We start from the raw sequence: 19180 nt of genomic DNA on the forward strand, positions 1-19180 counted from the left end.
TGACGCCCCGAGTTGTAACAGCATCGACTAACCTCTACACTGCCGTTGTAGCCCAGATTTCAAGTCTAGACTCAGCAGCGTCCTTCCCGTACAACTGCACTACAACCTGACTGAAGGCCAGGATGTCAAACACCTTCCTCGCCACCCTGTCTACCTGTGAACCGCCTCCAAGCTCCCTCTGTTCTACAACACTCCCCAGGACCCTACCATTCACTGTGCAAGCCCGACCCTCAGTCCCAGGGCAGCAGGGAGTGGCTGGTGGTCAGAGGTCAGTGTGCAGGGGTCAAAGGTCAGACCAGGTGACTCGGGTTATTGTCCAGGCAGTGGGAGGTCAGTCTGGAGTTCAAATGGTAGTGTCTGTGGGGGCGGGGGGAGGAGGTCAGACCAGATTCAGTATCCAGGGGTGAGAGGACATTATCCAGTGGTCAGTAGGTCAGTTTTTTTTTGGGGGGGGTGTTGTTCAAAGGTCAGTGTCCAGGGATCAGAGGTCAGACTAGGAACCAGGAGCTGAAGGAATGGGCAGGAGGAGCCCCGGGACCCGCTGGAATGGCCAGGAGGGGTGGGGTTGTACGGGCTGTGGGTTTCAATGGTCTCCAGCCAAGGCACGGGTCAGTCACACGGACAAGGGTACGACATTGCGGGGAAAGTGAAGGTGCTGCCAACCCAGTGTCTGTGGAGAGAGGTTCGGCGGGCGGAGCAGATCCACAGCCGTGTCAGCACCGGGAAGGTGAGATGGGCTGGAAGGGGGTGAGGAGGTTGGCAGAAGGCAGCGACAGACCGAAAGGGTCGAGGGGGTGGTTGGAACCAATCAGCAGCACGGATGGCCACCCACCCTTGACCTCGGCACCATTTTCGGACAGTTTAGTCCCAGCCTCACCATTCTGGCGGAGCCGAGCTGGGACCAGCTGTCCCACGGACCGGCCCCGAAACAGACCCAGGCGTGAAGCACCAGCCACCTCCTCCCCACCAGCTGGTGTTCACCTGCCCCCGGGGTCCTCAGCACCGACTCCCGACCCCATGAATTCTATCAGCATCAGGGTCAGACGTGGGCCAGTGCAGCACCGCCTGGACCCCAGCCTCAGCTGACAGCCTCCGGCCCCATGTTCAACACAGGGAATCCCCTGGGTGGGGTCTTCAATGCGAGTGAGTTATTATTGTCACGTTCACAGGGTCTTTGTCCGTGTGCCGTCCAGACAGAACACGCTCTACGTCGAGTCGTACTCACAGAGCACAGAGTGCAGAACAGGGGCTAACGTTTCCGAGAAATGAGATTCAGAGCGTGTGAGGGAGAGAGATGTGAGAGAGAGGGAGGGTGAAAGAGAGGGAGGGAGGGTGAAAGAGAGGGAAAGAGGGAGGGTGAGGGAAAGGGGGGTGAGGGAAAGGGGGGGTGAAAGAGAGTGAGAGAAAGAGGGAGGAAGAGAGAGACTGTGAGAGAAAGAGACGGTGAGAAGGTGAGTGAGAGATAAAAGGGTGAAGGTGAGAAAGGGTGAGTGAGATAAAAAGTGGGTGTGAGAAAGAGGGAGAGTAGGGGAGAGAGGGGAAGGGGAGGGTGGATGGAGGGGGGGAGGGTTGGGTAGAGGGGGAGAAAGGAGGGGAGAGGGGTGGGGGAGAGGTGGGAGGTGTAGAGGGGGAAGGGGAGGGTGGAGAGAGAGGGAGGGGAGTGGGGGGGGAGGAGAAGGAGAGAGGGGGAGGTGTGAGAGAGATGGGGTAGGGACCGTTATCGAGGATAGAACTTTATTGCCGTTGCTGAGAGAAGAAGATTGCGGTGCAAAGCTGATACTTACAATGCGTGTGGTACGGCTTGGTTAAACCAATTCCCACATCTACACGCAACAAGTGACTGGTACGGTCTGTCACTGTCCTAGGCCGGGATGTAGCATCACTCAGCCGCAAAACGGCCCTCGGGAAGAAGCTGTTTGTTCATCTACTGCCTCGACTGAGATGTCTCTGTATCTCCTACCAGGTGGCATGTACGCGGGGGGAGGGTGTGTTCTGTCCTGCCGCAAGGGCAGGGGGTGAGCTACAATCTGGAGTGTCTGCACCACCCACCCTGTGACTGGTGGGACAGTGCGACGGGGAGCGAGTGTGTGAGTGTCTGTGAAGAGAACATATTGCAACAGTTGGATAACTAGTGCAAAGGTAGCGAGGTAGTGTAAATGGACTCATCGTCTCCACTTTCCCTCTCTTTTTGCACGACACTCTCAATTTCAGCACAGATCAAACTGTGCTTGGGGGTGGAGGGCAGCCTGCGGAGGGGGAGAATGGGTTTCGGACAAACCCGCCGCTCGATCTCGTCACTTACCCCCAGGGTGCAGTAGCAGCAGCGCGCTCAGGAGGACAAGGTCTACCCGAGGCGTCCGGCCGGCCATGGCGAGCGATGGACGTCAATCCGCCGGGAGAGGGAAAGATGTCCCGAACATAATCTGCCGCGGCAGGCACACACAGCTTTATACAGAGCGGGCTGTCAGCGGCAGAGCTCCTGCCCCCAGCGGGCTGCTCTCTGCCGGGACGCGCCCCTCCCTCTCTCCCGGCTTCACACTGTAATCAGCCTAATTCCAGACCAGGCACTCTGTCATTTGGAGACCGGGAGCTTTGAACTCCCGCAGAGAGGCAGCCAAGCGGGACCTGGTGATTACATGAAGACATCTCTAAACTCAGCCCTTCTGGGAGGTTGGCAGAGTCGGGGGAGCCCGGGCAGGGCTCAGGGAGGCGGAGGTTGGCCTCACGGGAGAGAGGAGTTCAGTCCTTTTTTTCAACATCCCTGACACAATGCGGGGGTCAGACACACAGTGAAACACCCTCCACACCGTTCCATCACACACTCCCAGGGTCAGACACAGAGTGAAACTCCCTCCACACCGTCCCATCACACACTCCCGGGGTCAGACACACAGTGAAACACCCTCCACACCGTCCCATCACACACTCCCAGGGTCAGACACAGAGTGAAACTCCCTCCACACCGTCCCATCACATACTCCCGGGGTCAGACACACAGTGAAACACCCTCCACACCGTCCCATCACATACTCCCGGGGTCAGACACAGAGTGAATCTCCCTCCACACTGTCCCATCACACACTCCCAGGGTCAGACACACAGTGAATCTCCCTCCACACCGTCCCATCACATACTCCCGGGGTCAGACGCAGAGTGAATCTCCCTCCACACCGTCCCATCACACACTCCCAGGGTCAGACACATAGTGAAACTCCCTCCACACCGTCCCATCACACACTCCTGGGGTCAGACACAGAGTGAAGCTCCCTCCACACTGTCCCATCACACACTCCCAGGGACAGATACAGAGTGAATCTCCCTCCACACCGTCCCATCACACACTCCCGGGGTCAGACACAGAGTGAATCTCCCTCCACACTGTCCCATCACACACTCCCGGGGTCAGACACAGAGTGAAGCTCCCTCCACACCGTCCCATCACACTCTCCCGGGGTCAAACACAGAGTGAAACTGCCTCCACACCGTCCCATCACACACTCCCGGGGTCAGACACAGAGTGAAGCTCCCTCCACACCGTCCCATCACACACTCCCGGGGTCAGACACAGAGTGAAACTGCCTCCACACCGTCCCATCACACACTCCCGGGGTCAGACACAGAGTGAAGCTCCCTCCACACCGTCCCATCACACACTCCCGGGGTCAGACACAGAGTGAAACTCCCTCCACACTGTCCCATCACACATTCCCAGGGACAGACACAGAGTGAAACTCCCTCCACACCGTCCCATCACACACTCCCGGGGTCAGACACAGAGTGAAGCTCCCTCCACACTGTCCCATCACACACTCCCGGGGTCAGACACAGAGTGAAGCTCCCTCCACACCGTCCCATCACACACTCCCGGGGTCAGACACAGAGTGAAACTCCCTCCACACCATCCCATCACACACTCCCGGGGTCAGACACACAGTGGAGCTCCCTCCACAGCATCCAGTCATACACTCTGCTAACATCGAAACAGGTGTAGCGTGGGCAGCCTCTCGCTGGCCCTACCCTCATCCCTGGAGCATCTGGATGGTAAGGGGTGACACACTGTCCTTCATTGTCTCCAGCTCTGCCTTCAAAACTAGAATTCCAAAAAAAAATCACCAAACTCCGGTCCTGGGGAATCAATGCCTTCCTGCACAATTGGATCTTTGGCCAACAAATGGCAACTGATGTTCTACTGTGCTGCATCCTCTGGCCCTTTACACTGCTGACAGTGTGGCTGGTTTCTGCTCGGCCTTCATTGGCGGGGCTGCAGGTGACTCTCTCTATTGCCAGCACATCTTTCCTCTTGGGCCCCTTATCTAAGGAAGGAAGTGTTGACATTGGAGACAGTCCAGAGGAGGTTCAGGAGAATGATTCTGGGAATGAAAGGGTTAACATGAGAAGTGTTTGGTGGCCCTGGGCCTGTACTCACTGGAGTTTAGAAGAATAAGGGAGGCGGGGGGGATCTCATTGAAACCTATTGAATAGAAACATAGAAAACCTACAGCACAATACAGGCCCTTCAGCCCACAAAGCTGTGCCAAACATGTCCTGACTATAGAAATTACCGAGGGTTTCCCATAGCCCTCTATTTTTCTAAGTTCCATGTACCCATCCAGGAGTCTTTTAAAAGACCCTATCGTATCCGCCTCCACCACCGTGGCCGGCAGCCCATTCCACGCACTCACCACTCTCTGCGTAAAAAACTTACCCTTGACATGTCCTCTGTACCTACTCCCAAGCACCTTAAAACTATGCCCTCTCGTGTTAGCCATTTCAGCCCTGGGAAAAAGCCTCTGACTATCCACACGATCAATACCTCTCATTATCTTGTACACCTCTATCAGGTCACCTCTCATCCTCCATCGCTCCAAGGAGAAAAGGCCAAGTTCACTCAACCTGTTCTCGAAAGACATATTCCCCAATCCAGGCAACATCCTTGTAAATCTCCTCTGCACCCTTTCTATAGTTTCCACATCCTTCCTGTAGTGAGGTGACCAGAACTGAGCACAGTACTCCAAGTGGGGTCTGACCAGGGTCCTATATAGCTGCGACATTACCTCTCGGCTCCTAAACTCAATCCCATGGTTGATGAAGGCCAATGCACCGTATGCCTTCTTAACCGCAGAGTCAACCTGCGTAGCAACCTTGAGTGTCCTATGGACTCGGACCTAAAGATCCCTCTGATCCTCCACACTGCCAAGAGTCTTACCATTAATACCATATTCTGCCATCATATTTGACCTACTAAAATGAACCACCTCACACTTATCTGAGTTGAACTCCATCTGCCACTTCTCAGCCGAGTTTTGCATCCTATCGATGTCCCGCTGTAACCTCTGACAGCCCTCCACACTATCCACAACACTCCCAACCTTTGTGTTATCAGCAAATTTACTAACCCATCCCACCACTTCCTCATCCAGGTCATTTATAAAAATCACAAAGAGAAGGGGTCCCAGAACAGATCCCTGAGGCACACCACTGGTCACCGACCTCCATGCAGAATATGACCCATCTACAACCACTCTTTACCTTCTGTGGGCAAGCCAGTTTTGGATCCACAAAGCAATGTCCCCTTGGATCCCATGCCTCCTTACTTTCTCAATAAGCCTTGCTTGGGGTACCTTATCAAATACCTTGCTGAAATCCATATACAGTTCATCTACTGCTCTTCCTCCATCAATGTGTTTAGTCACATCCTCAAAAAATTCAATCAGGCTTGTAAGGCACGACCTGCCTTTGACAAAGCCACGCTGACTATTCCTAATCATATTATGCCTCTCCAAATGTTCATAAATCCTGCCTCCCAGGATCTTTTTCATCAACTTACTAACCACAATAGGCATCCGTTAGTCTCATGAGACCATGGATTTGCGCCTTGGAAGGTTTCCAGGGCGCAGGCCTGGGCAAGGTTGTATGGAAGACCGGCAGTTGCCCATGCTGCAAGTCTTCCTTTCCACGCCACCGATGTTGTCCAAGGGAAGGGCATTAGGACCCATACAGCTCAGCACCAGTGTCGTCGCAGAGCAATGTGTGGTTAAGTGCTTTGCTCAAGGACACACACGCTGCCTCAGTCAAGGCTCGAACTAGCGACCTTCAAATCACTAGACGAATACCTTAACCACTTGGCCACACGCCAACGCAACTTACTAACCATTATATTGAATATTGAAAAGCCTGGATAGAGTGAGTGTGGAGAGCATGTTTCATACTCTGGGGGAGTCTACGACCAGATGACACAGCCTCAGAATAGAGGGATGTCCATTTAGAACAGAGATGATGAATTTCTTTAGCCAGAGAGTGGTGAATCTGTGGAATTCCTTACTACGAATGGCTGTGGAGGCAAATTCATTGGGTCGATTTAAAGCAGAGGTTGATACGTTTGTGATTACTTAGGACGTCAAAGGTTACAGGGAGAAGGCAGGAGAATGGGGTTCAGGGATAATAAATCAGCGATGCCGATTAGATGGGCCAAATGGTGTCATTCTCCTTTGTCTTATGATACCACCCTAGTGGGCTATACAGGAAACAGAGTGAGAAGTCCGTAACATGGTGTGATCAACGTAGGCCAGTACAGCCCAGGAACAGCCCTACGGCCCACAATGCAGTTAAGTAATCATGGACAACTAAACTAAACTCTTCTGCCTACACAACGTCCATATCCCTCCATTTCCTCTCATTCATATGCCAATCTAAACATCTCTTAAAAATAATAATAAGCTCTCCCTCGATTTCAACAGACTGATGTCAGGAGGATGGGTTTGGGAGTGACGGTACTCCTGCTCCTGGCTCCCTCAACACCTCTGATGTTCAGTTTGAGAGGGTTCCTTAGTGTGAACCGCCATATCTTGTCCAGGTCATGGCCAGGAAAGCCCACCAACGCCTCTAGTTCCTCACTGCCTCAGTATAGCAGTCAACATAATCAAAGACCCCACCCACCCCAGACGTTCTCTCCTCCACCCTTACTGGATGAGATAAAAAAGCCTGAAAGCACATAGCACCAGGATTGAGGACAGCTTCTATCCGACCATTGAATGGTCCCATAATAGGATAATCTGCAAGAGGAACACAACCTTGTCGTAAGGTGTGGAGGCTTGCATGCCCTAGTGACCCAGAGACCTACATTGGCTGGATTCATATGTTTTGGCTCGAGGTAGGGTCACCCATGCCAAACAGGTTAAAGGGTAGAGGCCAGACTAAGAGTGATCCACTAGTCCTCAAGGTTTGGGGGTTCAGCTCAGGGTTAACAACCCGGACTGATCAAAAAATAGTTGTTATGGAAACAGCAATGAAGAATCCTTCTTTATCCGTGTGCGATGGTATGGACAGACAGAGATGGAGGAGCTTCATTGCTGCCCTGAACACCAGGAGCATAACGTGCCCCAAACAAAAGAACCAGAATGTGCCCCCAATCTATCTCATTATGGCCTTGCCCCTTACTGTCTGTCTGCACTGCACTCTCTCTGTAACTGTGACACTTCATTGTGCACTCTGTTATCGGTTTACCTTGTTCTACCTCGTCGTACCGTTGTGATGCGCAGGGACAGCATACAGCACAACACCTGACGATAGGTGTAGCGCAGCAAAATTTACTGATGCAACTAAACTGAGTGGAAAAGCAAATCATACAGAGGATGTGGAGAGTCTGCAGAGGGATATAGATAGGTTAAGTGAGCGAGCCAAGGTCTGGCAGATGGAATACAATGTTGGTAAATGTGAGATCATCCACTTTGGAAGGAATAATAGAAGAGTAGATTATTATTTAATGGTGAAAGATTGCAGCATGCTGTTGTGCAGAGGGACTTGGGAGTGCTTGTTTATGAATCGCAAAAAGTTGGCCCACAGGTACAACAGGTTATTAAGAAGGCAAACAGAATGTTGGCCTTCATTGCTAGAGGGATTGAATTCAAGAGCAGGGAGGTCATGCTGCAACTGTACAGGGTACTGGTGAGGCCGCACCTGGAGTACTGTGTGCAGTTCTGGTCTTTGTACTTGAGGAAGGATATACTGGCTTTGGAGGCAGTACAGAGGAGGTTCACCAGGTTGATTCCAAAGATGAAGGGGTTAACCTATGAGGAGAGATTGAGTCACCTGGGACTATACTCTCTGGAGTTCAGAAGAATGAGAGGGGATCTTATAGAAACATACAAAATTTTGAAAGGGATAGATAAGATAGAAGTAGGAAAGTTGTTTCCATTGGTAGGTGAGACTAGAACTAGGGGACATTGCCTCAAGATTCAGGGGAGAAGATTTAGGATGGAGATGAGGAGAAACTGTTTTTCCCAGAGAGTGGTGAATCTGTGGAATTCTATGCCCGGGGAAGCAGTTGAGGCTTCTTCACTGAATATATTTAAGATACAGTTAGATAGATTTTTACATAGTAAGGGAATTAAGGGTTATGGGGAAAAGGCAGGTAGATGGAACTGAGTTTACGGACAGATCAGCCATGATCTTATTGAATGGTGGGGCAGGCTCGATGGGTCAGATGGCCTCCTGCTCCTATTTCTCATGTTCTTATTATGTTCAATACTAAACCATCTGCCAAATTTCCCAATACACCTCACTTGCTTGCAGTCTTGCTCCTGTTAGGTTAACAATCAACCTTTTGATTTCTGTTGTGTGACCTCACAATTCCCCACTTTAAACTCCATTTGCCAGCTTATCACACAATCTCTTGGTCTATCTCTATCTCAATGCAGAATCGCAACATCGTCAGCACGACGAGCCCTTGCGTCTATTCAGTCAGAAACAGGCCCTTCCAGCCCGTGCACCTTGGGTATCTGGGATGGAGGCTGCTGCACGGAGCGGTGCCCTGCAACAAGTTCCTCAGTTTGTACACAGATCTCAGCCGCATCTCACTTCTGCAGGCTGGAGAAGACCGTGTACCACATGTACATGGAGGGTGTGAGGCTGCAGTCCCTTCTTGCGTATCTGCGAGGGCTGCTATTTATATATGGTCATCCAGTAAGGAGGGGGGCATGGAGGGAAGAGGATGTCCTTGTCGACCTGCTCCGGGGGCTGGCGAAAACAGCCACCTGTGGGTCCTGGATACGGGTGGCGGGAGGATCTGCCCAGGCAGACTGCCTGGCAGTGTTTATTGGGTATGTCAGTGTCCGGTTAACCATTGAGAGGGAACACACGCTGTCCATGGTGACCATAGAGGCGTTTTGGGACCGTTGGTCTCCGCGGGGTGTTAGCGCCATCATTGACAGAGGTGGAAACATTTTAGTTTAATGTCGTTTGTCTAGTGGTTGTGTTAGTCACTGGTTTATATATATTGGAGCACTGAATTTGCAATAAAGTGGTTCTGTAAAAAAAATTTTTAAAAATGAGCCAGTGCCACCCAATTACACGCATGTGATCAATTAATCTCTTAACTGGTAAGTCTTTGAACTGTGATTGCGTGTGTCCATCTGTCAGTCTGTGTGAGTGTGTGTCTGTGTGAGAGAGTGTGTGTCTGTGAGAGAGAGTGTGTCTGTGTGAGAGAGTATGTGTCTGTGAGAGAGAGTGTGTGTCTGTGAGAGAGAGTGTGTGGATGTGTGAGAGAGAGTGTGTCTGTGAGAGAGTGTGTGTCTGTGTGAGAGTGTGTGTGTCTGTGTGAGTGTGTGTGTCTGTGAGAGAGTGTCTGTGTGAGAGAGTGTGTGTGTCTGTGAGAGAGTGTGTGTCTGTGAGAGAGAGTGTGTGTGTCTGTGAGAGAGTGTGTGTCTGTGAGAGAGTGTGTGGATGTGTGAGAGAGTATGTGTCTGTGAGAGAGAGTGTGTGTCTGTGAGAGAGAGTGTGTGTGTCTGTGAGAGAGAGTGTGTGGCTGTGTGAGAGAGTGTGTGTGTCTGTGTGAGAGAGTATGTGTCTGTGAGAGAGAGTGTGTGGATGTGAGAGAAAGTGTGTGTGTCTGTGAGAGAGTGTGTGTCTGTGTGAGAGTGTGTGTGTCTGTGTGAGTGTGTGTGTCTGTGAGAGAGAGTGTGTGTGTCTGTGTGAGAGAGTGTGTGGATGTGTGAGAGAGTGTGTGGATGTGTGAGAGAGAGTGTGTGTGTCTGTGTGAGAGAGTGTGTGGATGTGTGAGAGAGAGTGTGTGTGTGTGAGAGAGTGTGTGTGTGTCTGTGAGAGAGAGTGTGTCTGTGAGAGAGTGTGTGTCTGTGAGAGAGTGTGTGTGTGTCTGTGTGAGAGAGAGTGTGTGTGTCTGTGAGAGAGTGTGTGGATGTGTGAGAGAGTGTGTGCGTGTCTGTGAGAGAGAGTGTGTGGATGTGTGAGAGAGTGTGTGTGTGTCTGTGAGAGAGTGTGTGGATGTGTGAGAGAGTGTGTGCGTGTCTGTGAGAGAGAGTGTGTGGATGTGTGAGAGAGTGTGTGTGTGTCTGTGAGAGAGTGTGTGGATGTGTGAGAGAGTGTGTGTGTGTCTGTGTGAGAGAGTGTGTGGATGTGTGAGAGAGTGTGTGTGTGTGTCTGTGACAGAGCGTGAGTGTGTGGAGAATGTACAAAGCAGAGGGAGTATATCACCTCATCTCTCTTCCACACATTTCCAGCAACTCCCCCAGAGGTGAGTTACAGTGGCCAATTCACCCACCAACCTGAATATCTTTGGACATGGAAACTGAGCGGAGGAACCACGCGGTCACCGGGAGAACATGCAGACTCCACAGACACGCCAGCAATCAGCGATGGGGATCGAACCCAGGTGTCAGCAGCATTACCCACTGAGCTACTGTCAGGCCAGTGGACAGTGACGAAGGTTGTGTGAGGTTACTACAGGATCGAAACAGACTGGGAAAGTGGGCAAACGAATTGCAGGCGACATTTAACTCAGAAAAGTTCAAGGTGGTGCATTTTGGGAAGTTAAATGCAGACAGGGCCTTGGGAGTACTGTAGGACAGGGAGACCCTGGTGACACCGTTAGACCGGGTGGTGAAGGAGAAATTTGGTATGCAAGCCTTCATCGGAGTACACGTCACTGAGTACAAGGGATTTGTGAGGATAATGCCGGGATTGAAGGGACTGAGTTATGAAGCGAAGATGAACTTAGGACTTTTTTCAGTCCTACTGACACAGGAGAGTGAGGGGGCACCTATAGAGGTGTATAAAACCACGAGGGTAAGTGAGCATAAACTTTCCCCAGCGTAGAACTAGATGGCATGGGTTTAGGGTGAGAGGGGAGAGATTTAATATGAATCCAAGGGGCAAATTTTTTCACTCAGAGGGTGAACGAGCTGTCAGAGGACGAGTCTGAGGCAGGTGCATTAGCAATATTTAAAGACACTTGGACAGGTAGGAAATGTTTAGAGCAGGGGTTCTCAACATTTTATACCATTAACCGATGGACTCCAGGTTAGGACCCTCTAGTTGAGAGAGATATAGACCAAACCCAGGCAGGTGAGACTGGCTTAGATGGGCACGATGGACCAGCTGGGCTGATGGGGTTTTTGAGGTATGTGACTGTGGGAGCTAGAGGTACAGTTGGGATGTCACATTGCAGTGGTATGAATATTGGTCAGGCCGTACCAGTGTGCAGTTGTGGTCACTGAGCTATAATAAAGATGTCATCAAAGTGGAAGGGTGCAGATAGTCTTCACAAGCTTGATTTATAAAGAAATGCTGAACAAACGGACTGTTTTCCCAGGAGCAAAGGAAGCCAAGTAGTGACATGATGGATATTTATGGGACAGTACGTGGCCAGAGTCCATTTCCCATGGGACAGCTATCTAAAACTGAAGGTCACAGGTTTAAGACCATGAGAAGAGCAGAATTAGGCCATTTGGCCCATCGAGTCTGCTCCATCATTCCATCATGGCTGATTTATTATCCCTCTCAACCCCATTCTCCTGCCTTCTCCTCGTAACCTTTGACACCCTGGCTCTTAAAAAACTTACCAACCTCCACCTTCAATATACTCAGTGCACTGGGATTCAGGAGACAGAAGTAATTTACTGGGTGAAAGTGTGTGGGGAAAGCTTTAAGCCCGAGAAGATAAAGTGCCATTCATATATTCCTAAGCAGAAGAGAAAGCTGTCCCCATCTTCATCCAGCACATCTCTGGAGGTTGAGGGGGTGTTTGTATGTGAACTCAGTTTTGGAAACAGAACAGGCCAGGCAGAGTTCATGGTGATAATAGACAATGGTGAACCACTCCCAGACAGGGAAACAGCCACAAAGCTGGGTGTGATAAAGATTGGAAAAAACGTGTCAGCAATAACTGACGTTAAAGAGTTACTTACACTGCAGTACCCAATGTCTGCCAGGGTAGGAAATCTCAATGCTAAGCAGATCAGTCTGTACATTGACCCAAAGGTAACGCCTGTGGCTCAGCCACGCAGACACAGACCTTACAACTTATGGGAGACGATTGAGAAAAAAATTGAACAGTTAATGAAAATGGACATTATTGGGAAAGTTGAAGGCCCAACTCCTTGGTTTAACTCGGTAGTGATTTTACCAAACCTTGACAAGGACATCAGAATGTGCCTAGTCATGAGAAGGAGAAATGAAGCAATTGTGAAGGAGATATCCCATTCCAACTGTACATCAGATACTACGGGTATGAATGAAGCTGTAGCGTTCAGCAAACTACATCTGAAATGGAGCAATCACCAGCTAGGATATAAGAACATAAGAAATAGGAGGAGGAGGAGGCCATCCGGCCTGTTGAGTCTGCCCCGCCATTCAGTAAGATCATGGCTGATCTGTCCGTAAACTCATCACTATCTACCTGCCTTTTCTCCATAATCCTCAATTCCCCACTATGCAAAAATCTATCCAACCTTGTCTTAAATATATTTACTGAGGTAGCCTCCACTGCTTCACTGAGCAGAGAATTCCACAGATTCACCACTCTCTGGGAAAAGCAGTTCCTCCTCATCTCCATCCTAAATCTACTCCTCCAATTCCTGAGGCTATGCCCCTAGTTCTCATCTCACCTATCAGTGGAAACAACTTTCCTGCCCCTATCTTATCTATCCCTTTCATAATTTCATATGTTTCTATAAGATCTCCTCTCATTCTTCTGAATTCCAGTGAGTACAGTCCCAGGCAACTCAATCTCTCCTCACAGTCTAACCCTCTCATCTCTGGAATTAACCTCCTCTGCACCACGTCTAAAGCCAGTATATCCTTCCTCAAGTAAGGAGACTAGAACTGCTCACAGTACTCCAGGTGTGACCTCACCAATACCCTGTTCAGTTGCAGCATAACCTGCCTGCTCTTAAATTTCAATCCCTCTAGCAGTGAAGGCCATTTGTCTTTTGATAACCTGCTGCACCTGCAAACCAACCTTTTGTGATTCATGCACAAGCACTCCCAAATCCCTCTGCACAGCAGCATGCCACAATCTTTTACCATTTGAATGATAATCTGATTTTCCATTGTTCCTTCCAAAGATGATGACCTCACATTTACCAACATTGTACTCCATCTGCCAGATCCTTGCTTTTAACTGGAATATACTTCTGTTGAGCACCGTGAAAATCTCTTTGAAAGTCTTCCACATTTCCTCAACCGTTCCACCATATAGCCTGTGTTCCCAGTCTACACTGGCCAAAGCCTCCCTCATCCCATTGTAGTCTCCTTTGTCAGCCATAGTCTCATAGACTGTGAACAAAAATACTCACAAACAGAACGAGAAGCAATAACACTAGTATGGACCCCCGTGAAAGATTTCATCCTTATTTATATAGGAGAAAATTTGACCTGACCACAGATCACAAAGCTTTGGAGATGATTTACAAGATCTAAACCATGCGCATACGTTGAGGAGTGGGCCTTGAGGCTGCAACCAGATGAGTGCAGAGTCATGCAAATGCCAGGAAAACAGAACATTGCAGACCCACTGTCAAGGCCACTGGGAGAGACTGCTCAAAAACAGAGACACAAGCACGATTCAGAGGAATATGTCAGGTTTTTAGCTGTGAGTGTACGCCTAAAGCCCTGACAACATGCGAGGTAGAGAGAGCCTCAGCCACAGACCGAGAGCTGCAGGAGGTGCGTAAAGCCATGGGGAATAGACTCTTTGAGAACTGTAGGCATGAGCGGCCATTGCAAATGAGCTGCGTGTAGTGGGTCATCTCATCCTCAGAGGGACATGGATTGTGCTACCTAAAGCCTTGCACACACGGGCACTCACACTGGCTCTTGAAGGACACTTGGGAATAGTTGGTACAAAACAGCATCTCAGAACCTGGTACGGATAAAGCAGCTGGGAAATACTGCACAACTTGTCACGGCTATCAAACTGTATCTAGACCTGACCCTCCAGAATCACTAAAACTGACACCGTTACCAGATGATTCTTGGCGGGAGGTAGCTGTTGGCTTGTTTGGACCATTACCAACATTCCTTTCCAGTAGTGGTTGATTACTACAGCCAATTTTATGAAAATGACATTTGGACCTCGACAGCTGCGGAGAGAGTTATTGATAGTGTGGAGAGCACTTCCACTAGACTGACAATATCTATCAAATCAGACAATGGATCTCAATTCAGATCTGAACAGTTCCAGGAATATTGTGAGAGTAATGGAATCAAACACAACACCAAAGTAGGCTCAGGAAAATGGTGAAGTGGTGCATCACTGATGAAAAGGATTAGGATTGCTTAGGCAGAAGGACTTGACTGCAAACGTGACTTGAGAAGGTATGTGACTGTGTACAGATATGTGGAACGTGCCACTACAGGGAAAAGTCCTGCCGAACTTCTCTACGACCACAAAATGAGGGGGAAGCTACCAGATGTCAAGGAGGTACACACAGCAGAACTGGAAATACGAGATTGGGATAGAGAACAAAGAGGAAAGTTCAAACTGTATGCAGACGATCACGTAGGAGCACAAGAGTCTACTGTAAAAGTTGGGGACACTGTGCTTATCCAGCAAGAAAAAGTGGACAAATTCACCACACGGGGTGGTGAGGAAAACAGGAGATCAAGTGACCAATGAATCTCCAACTGGAGTGCAATATGCAAGGAACACCACACATGTAAAAAAAAGTTCAACACAAGGGAAACTCTTGACAAACAGCAGGAATTTCAGGGATTTGACAATGAGGTACCAGGCCAGGAGGACAATATGACAGACAGATAGATTTGGACAAGCTCAGGTTCACAGTGAGAAAAACCCATTACCAGACATTGAAGCAAAGGGAAACCAGTAGAGACACCTCAAGGGTTGGAAAACAACCTCTGAAATTTAACAATTCTGTATTGAAGTAGAGCTTTAGGTTGTGGGTTCTGAAACAATGAAAACTGTTGTAAGTTGAAAATGAAGTTTTCAGTTCCAGAATTATCACCCTGAGTTGTAACAGAAAATGTGTTGGTTATAGTCATGCACATTAGAGAATATGTGTTGAATTGAAATGGCGAAATCGGTGAGTTGAATGTGTTCTAAGACATTGACCCATTTCTCAGGAAAGGAGGGATGACATGCACAGAAATGGTAAGATCAGTTAATGTAGTTTGACACTTGTCAGGTACGGTGATGCTGTCATCAGTCTGGCACAGGACAACACGATGTGAGGGAGCATGGAAGTGAGAATGAGATATAAAAACAGAGCACTGAGTCATGACATATGCACTTTCTAATTAAATACTATGATGGGCCGCAAATACACAACACTCCCCAACCACACCCTCACACAAAAACTAACAGATCACCCAAAACTCAAATGATCAAATTTCAAACTGTAAATCACAGGCTACAACTGTCTCCGAAACACAAGTGGGATAGAAAGAGTAAGTGAAGACCCACACTGAACAATTTAGGAGGAACTTCTTCTCCCCCCACCCTCGGTCATCAGCTTTCTGAACTCATCAACATCGCCGCACTATTCTTTTTTTTGTGCACTATTTTAGTTTAGTAATTTACTGTACATATTTTTTATGTCTTTGCCCTAAACTGCTTCCACAAGACAACAAATTTCACGTCATAGGTCAGTAATAAACTAGATTCTGATTTGCAAGTCCTGCCCTGATTCACTTTCCCAGGATACCATACTTCGCGCTTGTCCAAGTTAAATTTTTATAACTTTTTGTTTTCGTTCCTTCCGCTGCCTTCCAGCCCAGCAATCTACCAATTTAACTCTTGCTTAATCACAGGACAACTTACAATGAGCTACTAACCAGTACATCTTTGGGAAGGGGGAATATGCCAGAATGTTTAGAGGAAACCCGCAGGACACAGGAAAGGCATAAGAACTTCTTAAAGACAGTTATGGAATTGGACTCTGACCCCAGCATCGTGCTAACCACTACACCACTGCGGAGTCCCGCGATGCAAATTCCCTGCCCCACTCTCTCCCCTGGTCAGTGTGAAGTTTTGTGCAATATAAAAATATGCAGTTTTGATGCGATCTCCAAAGGTGTTGGTGAGCCCACACCTGGATGTTTGTGGACAGTTTGCATCTCCGGTATCAGGAGGGGGTTACTTTCATTGGAAACAATGTGAGAAGGTTCAGACCATCCCAAGATGAAGAGTTGGTGAAGGAGAAGCTGGTCAGAGTGGGTCTGGAAGAGAGAGTCTCACTATGAGAACCTGAGGATTTGAGGGAGGGGGGATACTGAGAGGGCACCTCCCCACTGGGGAGAACTGCAACTCATGGATACTCTTAAAACCAGGCTCAACAAATCCTGATGAAAGGTCTCCGCCCAAAATTTCAGCTCTTCATTCCTCTCCACAGATGCTGCCTGACCTGCTGAGTTCAGCCAAATTTTGTGTGTGTTACTCTGGATTTCCAGCATCTTCTTTGTATATCGTTGGCTTCAGATGGAGATGAGGAAGAATTTCTTCTCTCAGAGAGACTTCCATCTCCAACTCTGGGATCACTCCTTGAGAGGGGAATGGACTCCTCGATTGGCTGGAAACAATCAGAAGGATCCAGTTGCAATCTGCAAATGGGAAGATTTATTTGATCCACTTGAGCTAGGCAGAGCTCAAATGTCATCTACATATTCACCAATGACACAGCTGTTGTCAGTAGAATCTCAGGTGGTGACAAGGGGACGTGCAGGAGTGAGTCAGATCAGCTGGTCGAGTGGTGTTGCAACAACCACCTTGCACTCTACACAAGACCAAGGAATTGATTGTGGACTTTAGGAAGGGTAAGTTGAAATAAGATCTACCAGTCATCATTGAGGCATCAGAAGTGGAAAGGATGAGCAATTTCAAGCTGCTGGGTGTCAACATCTCTGAAGATCTATCCTGGACCCAACATACTGATGCAAATACAAAGAGGCATGACAGTAGCTAGATTTCATTTGGGGTTTCAGGACATTTGGATTATCATCAAACACTCTTGTAAATTTGTACAGGTGTCCTGTGGAATGCATTCATCAACTCATTTGAAGGCTCCAATGGGTTGTAAACTCAGCCAGCACTAGCCTCAGATGAGAACATCTTCAAAAGATCAAAGTAAATTTTATTATCAGAGTACATACATCATTTTTCATTTTTCTGTGGGCATACTCTGCAAACCTATAGAACAGTAACTATAACAGGATCAATGAAAGATCAACCAGAGTGCAGAAGACAACAAACTGTGCAAATGCAAATTAAAAAATAGTAATAAGTAATGAGATAAAAAGTCCTTAAAGTGAGACCATCGGTTGTGGGAACATCTCAATGGATGGGCAAGTGAGTATAGTGATCCCCTTATTGTTCATGAGCCTGATGGCTGAGGGGTAGTAACTGTTCCTGAACCTGGTGGTGCGAGTCCTGAGGCTCCTGAACCTTCTTCCTGATGGCAGCAGCATGAAGAGAGCATGGCCTGGGAGGTGGGGGTCTCTGATGATGGATGCTGCTTTCTTACGGCAGCATTCCGTGTAGGTGTTCTCAATGGTTGGAGGTGTTTACTCGTGATTTACTGGACTGACCCTGGGAGTGTGTGATGGGACGGTGTGGAGGGAGTTTCACCCTGTGTCTGACCTCGGGAGTGTGTGATGGGATGGTGTGAGGAGAATTTCACTCTGTGTCTGATCCCGGGAGTGTGTGATGGGACAGTGTGGAGGGAGATTCACTTTGTGTCTGACCCTGGAAGTGTGTGATGGGATGGTGTGAGGAGAGTTTCACTCTGTGTCTGACCCTGGGAGTGTGTGATGGGACGGTGTGGAGGGAGTTTCACTCTGTGTCTGACCCCGGGAGTGTGTGATGGGATGGTGTGAGGAGAATTTCACTCTGTGTCTGACCCCGGGAGTGTGTGATGGGCCGTTACGAAGTCTGAACTCCTCTCTCCCCTGAGGCAGTCTTCTGTCTCCCTCAACTCTGCCAACCTCCCAGAAGGGCTGACTCTAGAGATGTCTTCACGTAATCACCAGGTCCCGCTTGGCTGCCTCTCTGCGGGAGTTCAAAGCTCCCGATCTCCAAATGACAGAGTGCCTAGTCTGGAATTAGGCTGATTACAGTGTGAAGCTGGCAGAGAGCAGCATCCACTGCACTGATCCAGTTAAGGTTGAACTCTCTGTCACCATGTCTCACAGCCCTTTGGCCATGACCCAGTGCTCTCCCTTTCCCCTCTGCCACTGCTGGAGTCCCTGCTGTCTCAGAGAGACAGTGTCATGTCTGACATAGCAGGGTGGGAAACGTTCTGCCCCTCCCTCCCTGTCCCCCTCTCAGCCTCCCCGCCTGAGTTCTGTTTGCCTCACCCTCTCTAGCCCCTGACCCCTCCCTTGCCCAACTTGCTTCTGTTGAATGACAGCCAGGGAATCTCCCTCTCCCTCTGTCTATCCATCCCATACCTGCCCGTTCCCCCAAAACTGTCCCAGGATTCCAATGCTGTCTGACCTGCATGCTCCCGATGGGCCAAAGGGCCAGTTCTTATGTTGCCCACTACCCCTGGTCAGACACAGAACAAAACTCCCTCCACACTGTCCTTCCTATAATAGGGCGACCAGAACGGTATGCGATACTGCAAATGCAGCCTTGGCTGTGATGTCTACTGTGCTGTAGGTATTTTATTTCAGCAGTTTTCTGCAAAAGCAGTGTGCCCTGTGGGTAGAATGTTTTGGTTTTGGCTAAAGATAAGAAGCCCTACTGTTCAACTTAGGAATGTTGTCAGTCAATCAGGATGGCGGAGTTGGGAGACAGTTCTAGAGAGTGATATGTGACCCACAGTAGTCTGGTTCACGGGTGTTTTGGAGGGAGCTGGGAGCGGACAGGAGGGAAGATGCCTGAGGCTGCCGTGGAAAGGAGTGAAATGCTTTATGCAGATGAATGGCT

Source organism: Mobula hypostoma, chromosome 3 (assembly GCF_963921235.1).
Source record: "Mobula hypostoma chromosome 3, sMobHyp1.1, whole genome shotgun sequence".
Lineage (NCBI taxonomy): Eukaryota > Metazoa > Chordata > Chondrichthyes > Myliobatiformes > Myliobatidae > Mobula > Mobula hypostoma.